Source organism: Onychomys torridus, chromosome 16 (assembly GCF_903995425.1).
Source record: "Onychomys torridus chromosome 16, mOncTor1.1, whole genome shotgun sequence".
Taxonomy (NCBI): domain Eukaryota; kingdom Metazoa; phylum Chordata; class Mammalia; order Rodentia; family Cricetidae; genus Onychomys; species Onychomys torridus.
Window position 1 is genome coordinate 5,090,823 of NC_050458.1, and position 12,683 is coordinate 5,103,505.

The 12,683-nt window shown below is 43.3% G+C and overlaps 1 protein-coding gene across 1 annotated transcript in view; it reads right to left on the reverse strand.

The window, feature by feature from the left end:
- Positions 1-2,036, reverse strand: part of Ncald (neurocalcin delta) — a 180,014-nt gene extending 177,978 nt beyond the window's left edge. Inside the window, exon 1 of the mRNA XM_036208390.1 lies at positions 1,987-2,036. The gene's annotated coding sequence lies outside the window, so the exon portion shown is untranslated. The remainder of the gene's footprint in view (positions 1-1,986) is intronic.
- Between the last annotated feature and the right edge of the window lie 10,647 nt (positions 2,037-12,683).

A 12,683-nucleotide genomic window follows, 5' to 3' on the forward strand; every position in this document is an offset into this window, starting at 1 on the left:
TAAAATTTTCTTCTTCAACATTTATAAGAATTTATAGGATCCTTATGAAGATGGGCAGAGAAAAACTGTGGACGGCAAGCTTAGCTTTCCAAATGTTCACGTCTTCCATTAATAAGGCTATGTGTCACAATCAATAAACCATAAAGCATACCACATCTCACTGATGACTAGCCTCCACACTTCACTCATGTTTTCTTAGCTTTATGTCCTGTCCATGTACTGGCTCCATCCCAGAGTCAACCTGGGATCCGATAGGACATTCAGTCATAATGGTGGTGCAGGATCCTCCTGGGACAATTTCTCATACATCACTTGATTTTAATTACATTGATGGTTTTGGAGAGTTCTGGCCAAACATTTAGAATAGACAAATATTAGAATTTGTCTTACATTTTCCTCACAATTAGAGTCAGGGAACATGTGGAGAGGAAAATCAAAGGTAAAGTGTCCTACACACTATAGATCAAAGATGCCTCTTACTAACATAATGGGTCATTGTGATGTGAACCTTGATTCCCTGGTGGAGGGGAGGCAGGAGAGGGCTTGCTTGGCAGGGACAAAGCTCTGGTCTCAATCCTCCAGAGCAGAAAACATCCTGTCTAGAGTAGGATTTGTGAGGCTCCGACATTGTTTATTTACCCTTTCCATTCTGTACTCTTTGGAGGAAAGTCACCCTGTGTACCTTATGCTTTGCCTCCTGTCTGTGCACTTACTGGGATTCTTCTACTGGGGGGGAGGGTCCATCATTTATTATTTATCTACTCAATCATTGATATGAGTGCAGGTACATATCGTTCACTTTAGATTATGGCTCAATGCTGTTTTATTATGTTGCTGAAATTGTCCCGGCCATTGGGAGCTCTTGCAACTGGGTCCCACATCTGTGTGAGGGGGAGGGGGTACTTTGCTTTGTTATTTTCTTTTTCATTTTTTCAGTTTCTGGCACCATTGGACACTCTTATCTTGTATATTTCCTGCCCTCGTCTCAATCAATCCTTTTCCCAAGAAACCCCACTTTTCATGCAGAACAGAGCTGGAAAGCAGGGTCTGAGCACAGTGAGGTCATTGTTCTGGGGGTGTCAATGCTTCTAAAATAAACCAGCGCTTCAGTCTCCACATAGGACATACAGCCATTACTATGTTCATTAATTTCTGGACGTGGTAGCTCAGACCCGTAATATGGCAGCTCTCAATCTGAGCTCTATTTAATTTATCTCCATCCATTTATTAACTCTATCAGTCTTAAAGGGATGGCTTAGTGTCTCTCCTATTGGTAGAGACAAAAGAAGAGCAGTCAGTTCATTGTCAGCCTGGGCTCCATAATGAGTCTGGAGCCAGCCTGAGCTGTGGAGTGAGACCTTGGCTTAAAAACCCAAAACCAGAAAACAACAAAATAAAATAAAAATTTCACAAGCATTTTAAATGGCATTGTATCAGCCAGCAAGGCAGCAATATTAGACACATGGTAAGAGTGAGGACACCAAGCCACAGAGAGGAGCTGACATATGTGTGGCCATTAAGTGGAAGAACAAGGGATCCAGATGCAGATTTGGCACACGTCCCACAACCCCACATGGCCTCTTGGTACGGGTCGGGGCAGGCCACTCACTGAGCTGCTATCTCAAACTGCTAAGTCACTTAACACATCTATACACTCTCTGGACATACATGTGCCCATTAAGTGCCAGGCTCTGCTATAATTTATGCCTGGCACCCATCTGAAATGTCTATTGGCCTATGACCCAGCTTAACATGTCAGGGGACGTTGCTGCAGTGTGCCCCTAGAGATAATCTGAGCTCTATTTAATTTATTAACTCTATCAATCTTAAAGGGATGGTTTAGTTTCTCTCCTATACAGAAAACCCCACTCTGTTTGCTGCTGTTCACTGATAAAATAGTTGAACAAAACGATTTTTGTGAAAGCCCTTCAACAAAGCCCAGGGTCCCATGCGGAGCTAAAAAGAGAATTCTGAATGTGCACTTACTTTGTGGCTGTGGCTTTCAGGTGGCTCCAGGGGTCCAGTGTTGAGGTGATCTGAAAGAAACATGCAACATAACAGAAGTGAGCAGCGGGAAACATTTAAAGGAGGCATCCTCGCCCTGCTCGAGGAGAGCGTTGGAGGCTTGGCTTTGTGAGTCACTAATGCATTTGGGGAAAGAATTGCAGATCAACAAAATCAGCTCCTCTAGAACGAAAGATGTAGGTCAATACATGGGAGTCTGGGGTTGACTTCTTGTTAACATTCACTGGCTTCTTGGAAGATGATAAAGCACTGAAGAGAAAGGATACCTGGGAAGGTGGGTCCTCATGGCCAGAGCTGCCCTCCACATGTGTAAACACAACTGTAAAGTGACACACTGAGCATTCAGCCAGTAAGGAGCTTGTCACACAGCATGAGGACCCCAATTTCACTCTCAGAATCCACAAAAAAGCCAGGCATGATGACCAACACTTGTAAACCACTGCTGGAGAGGCAGAGAAGGCAAATCCCTGGGGTTTGCTGGGACTAGCCTGTAGGCCATCTGGAAGACTCATTCAACAAGTAGGTGAATGGCTCCTGAGGCACGACACCCCAGGCTTTCCTCTGGCCTCCACATGCACATTGTACATACATGCACACACACCTGCATACCCACACACTAGTACACACATACATACATATTAACTTTTTAAATCATCAATAAGGAGTGGTAGATGACTCCATGGGCTAGAGCTCCTGGTGAATAAGACATGGTGGAAGCAGGTAATTAAGGGCAGAAAGTTGGTTAGATTCAGAAGTTGCAATAGAGAGAAATGATCCAAGTGAGCAGCCTGAAAGAAGACTAACTCAGCAAGTCTGATGGGAAAGCATGGATATGGAAGATGAAGTCTGTGGTCCTATCACTAATGGACACGTCTGGTGTTTAAGCCCTCTCTTCAAAGAAAGGGCATTTTAATACCTCTGGGGCCACCAGTCTAGACAACCTAATCGATCTCTATAAATATAATTTCAAAGCTATCAAGAGGGCCAAAGCCCTCTGGGAAGATCTGCTTTAAACATCCCAACTGACATCATTGAATTAATAAGCATCAATACTACTTTTAGTGGGGATAAAAACCCAAGGACTGTACAATTGTTTATTCTTCCTGATTTTTAAAAAAAATTAAAACATCAATTGTAATAATTCAACATGAAACGGTAACTCAACTGACATGTTAGAAAAACATCACTACTAATTTCGGTGTCTTTGAAGATTTGGTGACATACCACTTGCTTTCACATGCATCTCAGTCAACAAACCAAGGACTCCTCTGAGTTTTGACAGAGAACTGAATACAGTTGAAACACAACTGGAGCTTTAGCAAAACAGTGAGCCAGTTTATTGCTTTGCCTATGGAAAAGCAGCCCATATTTCAGTGGGCCAATGACTGAACCTCTATGTGCTCCAGATGTGACATATATTACTTCATGTTTAGCTTTAGCCATCTAATAATGCTGGTGTACAACAGACTCTGGGACTCTCTCACTTGCAATCCGTACATTTTATAGCTATCATTGAAAAGCTTTGGCTTAAAGAAAAGCGATCCTTCCAAGCACAATTTAAAACAGAAAAAACATGACTGGGTGGTTTTTATAGACTGTCCTTTAACTCAAAGTTAGTTTGGTGACATCCAAACAGATAACTTAAGAATGACATTCTAAAACTTCTTCATTGCTAGGATGTGGAAAGGGACAAAGTAAATCCGTAACATTTTATGCATTTTAAAATATGTATAGTCAGCTCCATTTCAGGCTTTAAAATTAGTGGGGGGTAGGGAGAAATGGCAAGGAGAGTGAGTGAGTTAACCTTCTGTAGAGCCCTATTGCCTTCCCCAGCATCAGACCTGATAGCTTGCTAAGGACCAAGCTGGCCAGTAAGCCAGCAGCAGCACAGGCTGGGAGAATTCTCTTTCCTCTAAGCCTTTGCACAGGCTTCAGATCTACACACAGATGATAGTACACTGAGTTCTGCACACGGACACATTCTGTCTCACCATAGTCACACACAGACCTCTGTAAACTGAGACCTTCTGTCTTATGTGTTCCTTTCTATGGTACTAATGGGAGAGTGGGCAAAGTTGGGGGTTGTTACCAATTTACCAGTCTAACAGTCTAACCAATCTAACAGGCATAGATTACATCCCTTACAAATGGTTGTTTTTTATTAAAATATAGATTTAAAGAGGCCAGGAAGGTGGTACAGTGGGCACAGGTGTGTGTTGCCAAGCTTGACAACCTGAATCAACTTCTGGCCCCACATGGTGAAAGAGAATTAATTCATGTGGGCTATTTCATGACTTCCACAACTGTGCACACACTCACATACACACACACACACACACACACACACATGCACAGGCACACACACGCATGTGTGCACACACACGTGCACACACACACACACTCCCTATAATTCTCTCTCTATATATAAAGAGACACTGTGCTATATCTATATTTACAATCCTCCAAATATATGTGGAAATTTCCTCCCTGATTCAACAGTGGGGAGGGGTGGAGCCTTACAGAGAAGATTATGTCATGGGGCGTCTCCCTCCTAAATGAACAAAGGCTCCTATACCAGAAGCCTCTCAAGGCACCCATCTCCCACCACTTCTTCTAAGTGAGACCACAGCACTCAAGGGCAGACAGTAGCCTATACCAGACATCAGAGTTTCCAGTTCCAAGCCTCCAGAACTAGGAGAAATACATTTTAATTCTTTAACACATGAAGAAAAGGCTACGTTTGTATTAGCTACCTTGCCTATCATCATGACCCAACAGGGGCAACTTAATGAAGGAAGAGTTCATTTTGGCTCCATAGCAACAGGGAATGCAGTCTGCTGGCAGGGAAGACACGGGAGGCCTTGGAGGCCAGGGTGTCTCTGTCTGTGGTGGTGGCAGTGTGAGATGCAGTTGTACACATCTTGACTGATCAAGAAGCAGAAATCTCAGGCCACTCCCAGAAGAGTTACCACCTTCAAGGCCCACTCACCGCAACCCACTTATGCTGGTGGACCACAGTCCCAAAGGTCTCATGACCTCCCAAAACGGTGCCAGCTGTGGGTGCTAAGTTTTCAAACACATGTGTCTGGGGCCAGGAGAGACAATTTACATTTAAATCATTCTGCTATGTGCCTTCCTAATTTATATCATGACTCTGGAAGGCAGGAGGAAGAAGAAGGAAAAACACAGGAAGTCTGAGGTCTTTAACATTTGTTAGCAGGGGGTTGATCTTGGAGCAGACAGAAAGACCACTAGCTGTGGACACAGAGGAACATGTCATCATCCTAAATCTATTTACAGTTGGCTTCAACTTTTCCTTTAAGAGTTCTAGTGGGAAGTTTAGGGTTTATGAAGAAACAAATAAATGTTGCTGGTTAAATTTACTTCTTCATCAGCATGGAGTAAACTCTTTTATGATAGTAATAATGCTGAAGATACTTTTTGATACTTTTAAGATGCCTTTTTCTATTTGACTAAGCAAATTTCCAAGGTTATGAGCTCCTGAAGCTGCAAACATCTGGATCAAACACAACTTTAAACAGTTTTAAACGTTATGAGAAGATTCTGTGTAGAAGTAACATTACTGAGGCAATATTTCTAACCCCTGGTCAGCCATGCTGTCTGTTCACGCTGTTGGGAACAGGGATCATTTCTGGTCTGTCAGATTTTATATACAATTTTTTCATCCAAAATCTGGCACTTTCATAGAGCAATACATTTTTAAATGTTCTTGTAAACAGTCCATCAATCGTTACATTTTATTTTCATGTGATTTAAAGTATGTTTGATAATTCATGCTTCTAATTCAACCCTAGTTTTCCTCAGGAAGTGGGAAAAGCTTAATATTTATTCATCTGGAAAAAATGTCCCATGGCCCAAACACAATTAAACTGAAAACAGATGATAGTCATCTTCCCAGGGGCATTTAGCATAAGCTAAATATACTCACAACACAGCTGACCATCTCAAACACAGCTACCGGAACCAAAGCTGTGTCAAGGACAGCCCTGTCATTGCAGAGCCACACATCCTGCAAGGTGGGGACCTCATCTGAGATCACACTTTCTAGAAGCATTGAATAATTGTTCTTAAATTTTCTTTCAACTAAAAGTGGCTGTAGAGGAGGCAGCACAGGGCACATGTGCCATGCACACACGGCGAGGGCAGAGGATGGCTCCCACAGTCACTTCTCTTTCGTGTGTGGGTTCTAGGGATTGACCTCGGGCTATCAGATCTGTGCAGAAGATGCTTCTACCCACAGAGACGACGCAGCAGCACATAAAACTATTTTAAAGCATTTCCTCATCTCACTTTCTACTTTTAGCCCAAGTCCATAGAAGAGGATTAATCCGGCTCTCTCAAATTTAGTAAACATGAGCATTAACTATAGATAGAGTGGATTTAATAGGATTCTAACTTGCCTTTTAAAAACCATTTCCAGGTCTGCAAGTGTAGTTCAGTAACCAAGCATGTGCTGAGCATGCACAAGAGCTTGGGTTTGCTCTCCATTACAAACAAAACCAAACAAACCTCTGGCAATGCCATTGCTACCGTTTTACCTGAGCTAGGTCATTATGATGTCATCATTCTGTGACTTAAGTCACAGGCATGGTTACTTTTCTTATTTATATCCTACAGTTTCTAAAATCCAGAAAGTATTAATATTAAAAAAAGTTTAAAAATGGACATAGAGAACCCAGCCTGATTCCAGAGAACAGAGACTGGCTGTATGAAATGAAACACGTATCTTCTTTAGATAACCAGTGTGCTCCAAAATGTCACAGAGGACACAGAGGGCAGATACAGTTGTCTCCTCTGTCCAGGCCACCTGCAGTGGGCCCTCTGGGAGGGCCTGGCTGACCCAATCAAGGAAAATACAATCAGCCAGTGGCCAGACCATAAGGGTATCTTATCTAGGAAACACTAAAATACTCACTCCTGAGGAGAGAAACCAGCTTCTTAGGACAGACAAATGAAGTCATCAATAGAGGACAGGTGGAAGGCAGACTCATAAACAGGGCAACTGTCTTCTCTGTCTTAGGGCTTTCCTGTTAACATTTGACTGTTAGCCTTGCCACCACACAGCGCTATGTATTTAGTGTTTGGTTGTCTGCCTCCCCTCCTTGGGAAGGAAGTCTCTGAGGGCATAAGAATTTCTTTGGTTCATTGATGTAAGCTGACAATGGCTAAGAGTCCCATCAACATGTGTTGACTAAATGAATGTGTGAGTGAGTCAACAGTATAGAAGCAACTCAAAAGAAAATCCCTTGAACAGTCAGAGGGAAAGGATGCTAGGTTACAATAGAAAGCCATTAAATGTGGACAGGGAAGAAGCTAGAAATTAATCAAGTCTGTGTGAGGGTCTGGGGACTACGGGGGATTTTGTCTGGTCAGCATCAGAGCCTTCTAGAACTGTCTTTGCTGGGTCCCCATGGCTCTGGCAGAACAAGCAGCTCCATGCTCCTCTGTTCACTGTGGATGGGCCCAAACTCAATGTAGGATATGATCTCTCTAGACCTTTAATCTACAGCTAACAAGGGCACAGGGAGCTGGGCCCCCAGTCACAGCAACACCTCAGAAAGCTGGCCCATGCCACACGCCTCTTCCTTCCCAAGGCCTATTTACTCAGCTGCTGACATTTGGAGGTCCTCCCTATACCATCTGATTTTCAAAACTGATTCTAGCTCTCAGCACATCTCTGTGGACAGAGTGTATATGTCTGTGCCCGCAGGGGTGATTAAAAGGAAATTAAGTGTGTTTTTGAAAGGCCTTGCAATGATGAATTAGTATCGAATACTAACTACTCACAGGTATTGAACCAAACCCTTTATTTGAGTTGCTCAATTTACTCTTTGGAAGCATCCCTAGTAGTGATGATTCCCAGTGTTAAAACAAAAAGATTTTTAAAAGCCCATGCATCCAGACTGGCACACAGCACATTGCAGAGCCAGAATTTGTCTCCACAGTCCAGGGGCTCAGCAGCTGATCTTCTCACTTTGGTTCACAAGAACTCCTGGGCATCCCGAGTCTCAGCAAGAGGAAGTAGAAATGCCACTGGTAGCCAAGCTAGGTAGAGCTGAGGTTTGGATAAGGTGGTGGTGGGTCTCTCTGGGGAGTGGGCGGAATTGAGGTAAACACACTAGTTTCCACAGCCCTTATCTTTCCAAACTCTGAATTGCATTGTTTACCATGGAAGAGAAGGAGTATAACTTCTCCTGAGAAGTGCTAAGACAGGCCACAGAGGAGGTGGGTCCAAGCCAAAGGCTTCAAAGCTTCTCTTCACCCAACAGACCCAGACCTTTGTCTTTTGCTCCAAGGACTTCTGATTTGTAGACCTCGTCACAGAAGTGACCATTTCACATGGCCCTCACTCTGCCACTCTCTGTGACATAGGCTTGCTTGTCCCCCTACCTCCTAGTCCCTTTTTGCCAATTTAAGCATTTATTCATTACTAGCCACTTAGAAGACAATTTGGATATCCGACTATGCCAAGCAACAGGAGAGCACAGCCAAGAGGATGTGTAGAATCCCTGCTCTCATGGAACATAAAATCTAGATAGGGAAACAGAAGTCTCAGTATAATACATGTATGAGGCCCTAAAACCAGCCCCCAGCTCCACATATGCATGTACAAGTGTGCACTGTCATGTGGTGAGGATGAGAAATCAGGTCTGAGATGGAGTGTGATGCAGAAGAATCTACGCAGGATAAAGGGCTCTGAGGAAGTGTCTTCTAACTTGAGAAGTGAGAGAGAGCTTAGCCAAGGGTGAGAGGACAGTGGTGTCCGCAGCAGGAGCAGCTCCCGGAGAGGTCCACAGATGGAAAGGCCTATTCATTCCCCTTAGTCATCACCACCAAATACCACTTAAGGGGGAAGTCTTCACTGTGGCATGTGGGTGGCTACAGAGGTCCCGTCCAATATTGCTCAGCTCCATGTTCATAGGCAGACTATCATGATGACAAGCACATTTGGTAGTAGAGGAACTTTTGCACCTCTTTGTAGACAGGATGTAGAGAAAGAAAAAGATAGAAAGAGGCTGGGGAGGGGGGAGACCTCTTAGGACCTGCCTCCAGTGACCTACTTTCTCTAGCAAGGCCCCAAGCCCTCAAGTTTCCACAATCTCCCAAAATAGTGCTGCTGGCTGGGAACCAGCTATTCAGCATGAGCCTGGGAGGGGCCTTTAAATACGCAAACTATAACAGCATGGGGCTGGTTGACAGGAGGTCTGAGAAGTTTGGGAGGGATGGCAGGAGCTGAGGCTGACTGAGTGGGCAGGCCTGTTTGGAGTTTAGACTGTGTCCTGAGTGCAGTCTATTCTCTAGTGACTCCCAGAAGAAAACATGTTAGAGAGGCAGAGCTGAAAATAACAGGAAAGCAATGGTTTCAAGGCAGACGTTCCTCTCTATATCATGCCTAAACGGCTGTGAAAGCGCCCTGAGCTGGCAACATGGCCGTCTGTGCTGTGCTTTGAATGATAAGCTGGGTTCCGACTAGAAGGTAGTCTCACAAAACCATCCTAGAGCCACTCCTCCTCAAAACCTTTGGAGAAGTGAATCAATCCATGGACAACCTCTCCCAAATCTGGTGCTACTGGAATGAGGGCCTTCATTTTGTCTTAGACGAGGAGAATGAGTCTCAGAGGGACCCTCCAGCTTGTTGGAATAAATGTGATGTAGGGTTGTCAAACTCCCTGGCCTTGTCTTGGTCACTTTTCTGTTACTGTAACAAGACACCAAGGCAACTCCTAGAATCCAGAGTTCATTGGGGGTTTATGGTTTCCGAGAGTCCATAATGGCAGAGCAGAGGACCGGCTGAGGCTTCTATCTTGATCTACAACCACATGGCAAAGAGAGGAAGGCATACTGGAATGCTCAAGTCTTGAAATCTCAAAGCCCAGTCCTAGCCACACAGCTCCTCCAACAAGCCTACACCCCCTACGCCTTCCCAAGCAGTTCTACCAGCCGGGAAACAACCTGTCAAATATGGGAGCCAAAGGGAATCATCCTCATTCAAACCATCAGAGTGGTGAAGCTGTACTTACCCCAAATTCTAGGAACGTAGAGGTCATGGGTGACCTTGAAGAAAGAACTTGATGGAGTAATAGGGTAAAACTGAGAAGAGTGAGGTCCTGTAGAAGAGGAGGAGACAATGGGACTGGGCAACTCTTTGTCAGGAATGGGCTGTGCAGGACTCCTGTTTATAGGATGGAGATATAAAGATGGAAGACAACATATGATGTATATAGATGAGAATGACTAAGAGGAGAAAATTAGTGAAGGAAGAATGACTAGGGGCAAAGGGGAGGTGCCAAGTCCTGGCAAGAAAGGGTGCGGGATGCTGGTTTATAGTCAAGGAAGAAGCTACCATCCCAGTCTAGACATTAGAATTGCTTAGGGACCAAAGCAGAGAAAACAATAGGAAACAAATGGATGGAATCACAGTCATGAGGCTGAGCCCTGAGCATTGGTACATTTGGCTTAGTAATTTGCTACATTCACAGTAGATTTCCACGCATGACCAAGGTGGGATTTCATTAAACTTCTACAAGGATATAGTTTGGGTGGCTCAGATGAACACATGGCCAATAAATCCAAGACTCTTGCACACTGTATACTGTGGGACCCTGCCTTGTTTTAGTTGGCTATTACATTAAATCTGAGAAAAAAGAGATTTAGAATCTAAATGTAGGCATTTCAATTTTGCCTCTCCATTAATTTGCTCTTCTTGCCTTGGAGTTGACATCATTTGAAATTTCGCTTCATGACATTAGATATATCTTCCAATTTCTGCCATTGATAGACAAGATTCACATACTTTCTATCTTCTTCTAAATGATAAATTGTTAATGAATCTAACTAAATAGAACCTAATATTCTCTTAGTGACTTCTTTCTAACCATCCAGTAATCTTCAATTCACACCATATCACTATCTAAGAACTATATGCTCCTTTATTTATCATACCACAGATATTTAACCATCATCCACTACAGCCTGGCATGGTATCTGTATTTCTGGAGCTTGTATTTTTGTGAGGAGATAAATCATTAAAAATTAAACAAAGAAATCAGCAAAAATATCTGTGTGTATGTGATCATTTTGATAAAGTAAAACATTGCTGTGATAGAGGACACTGGGAATGTAACTGGAGAACTGGGGGTATCTATCCACCACTCCCCAAATTGTCAGTTGTCTACAGGGACATTATAAAAGACAAGATGTTTCTGAAATCCCAGACTCTTAGCCTTTGTATCCTCCACATTGAACCTGAATTGGAAGGATTTTTCTTTATGAATCCTCACTGCTTCTGAACTTTTCCAAAAATTGCCCATAATAAGCTATCTGTTCAGTAGTTCATTCCAGGTTCTTTTTTTTTCAGTCATCCACCACTAGACATGTGGCACATTAGACCTCTACCAACAAGGAGAAATGGCTGCTATTTATGTTTTATGTGTATACAAGCAGTATAGTATATGAATATAATAATGTATTTAAGATTTATGTTAACTACTTTGTGTATGGTATTACACTTAGCCTTTATGATTCTCTTATCTCACCTAAGAGATTGAGAAACCATCTCTTAGAGATGCTCTTTGCCTCCATGTTTACAGCAGGCTTTGCTGAAGCTGTGGAGATTTGAATCCTGCAGTCTGGTTCGGAGTCACAACTCTTAATAACCATGTTCTACAGAGTCTAGGAACCATCTTATTCTTAAAGACAGCATCATGTTTAAGTCATATAGAAATGAATGATAATGTTCAGACAAAATCCCAACTGTGGGGTTGGGCTAAGGGGGCAAACAGCACAGCCCAGCTTAGTCTTCTCTCTCTGTCTGTGAACAAATGAGATTGACAGCAACAGTGTGAACTGCACTAAAAACATGCTCCAAGTGACTGTACTTATGACATGGAAACAGTGACAATAACCTGTGGTGCATCCTCAAGCCTGAAGCTAAGGTCAGACCTTCAACCTGTGCCAGGCACAGGGATATGACCGAAGGTTGTCACCTGGTGACCACCAGCATCTTCCTGGTGTTGCCGCAGGGCTGGGTCAGCCCTGTATTTGTTACTGCAAGTCAAACAATTAAGTGTTGCCTCATCCAGCATATGGAATGCACTGTGCAATAGATGCCATTATTAGACGCTCCGTTAAATCTGTACTGTTAGCGTTTGGTTCCCACGAGATGGAGAGAGAACACAATTTCCCTTTGATGTAGAAAATAAGACTTATCTCTGTACTTTGGAAGTGGGAAGAAAACAGTATTTCATCTGAGTAATTAGGTACCAGGTCATCAGTGGCTGTCAATAAATGTTCAATGAATTAACGAGACAAGGGATAGCAGCAACCATATCAATCAGCGGATGTGAAGGAAATGTCCGACAGTGCTGGGGGCCAGAGGACAGCCTTTCCCTGTATTTAATGAGCCAGTGTTTCCAGGGTTGTAGAATCATTCCAGGTCTTTGGAAGGAGAGCACATGGAGGTTGACAGGCTGTCTGAAGTGCGGTTTTAGTGAGGCACGCCTCCCTAAATCACACAGAATCTAATTGCACGGGGACCAGCCGAAAGCCTGCTAAGTAGCTCATCTCCCCAGCTCTTTCAATGACTTAATGATTGTTTTAATTAATTCTCTCTCTTTATTTGCAAATTGGAGTTTAAA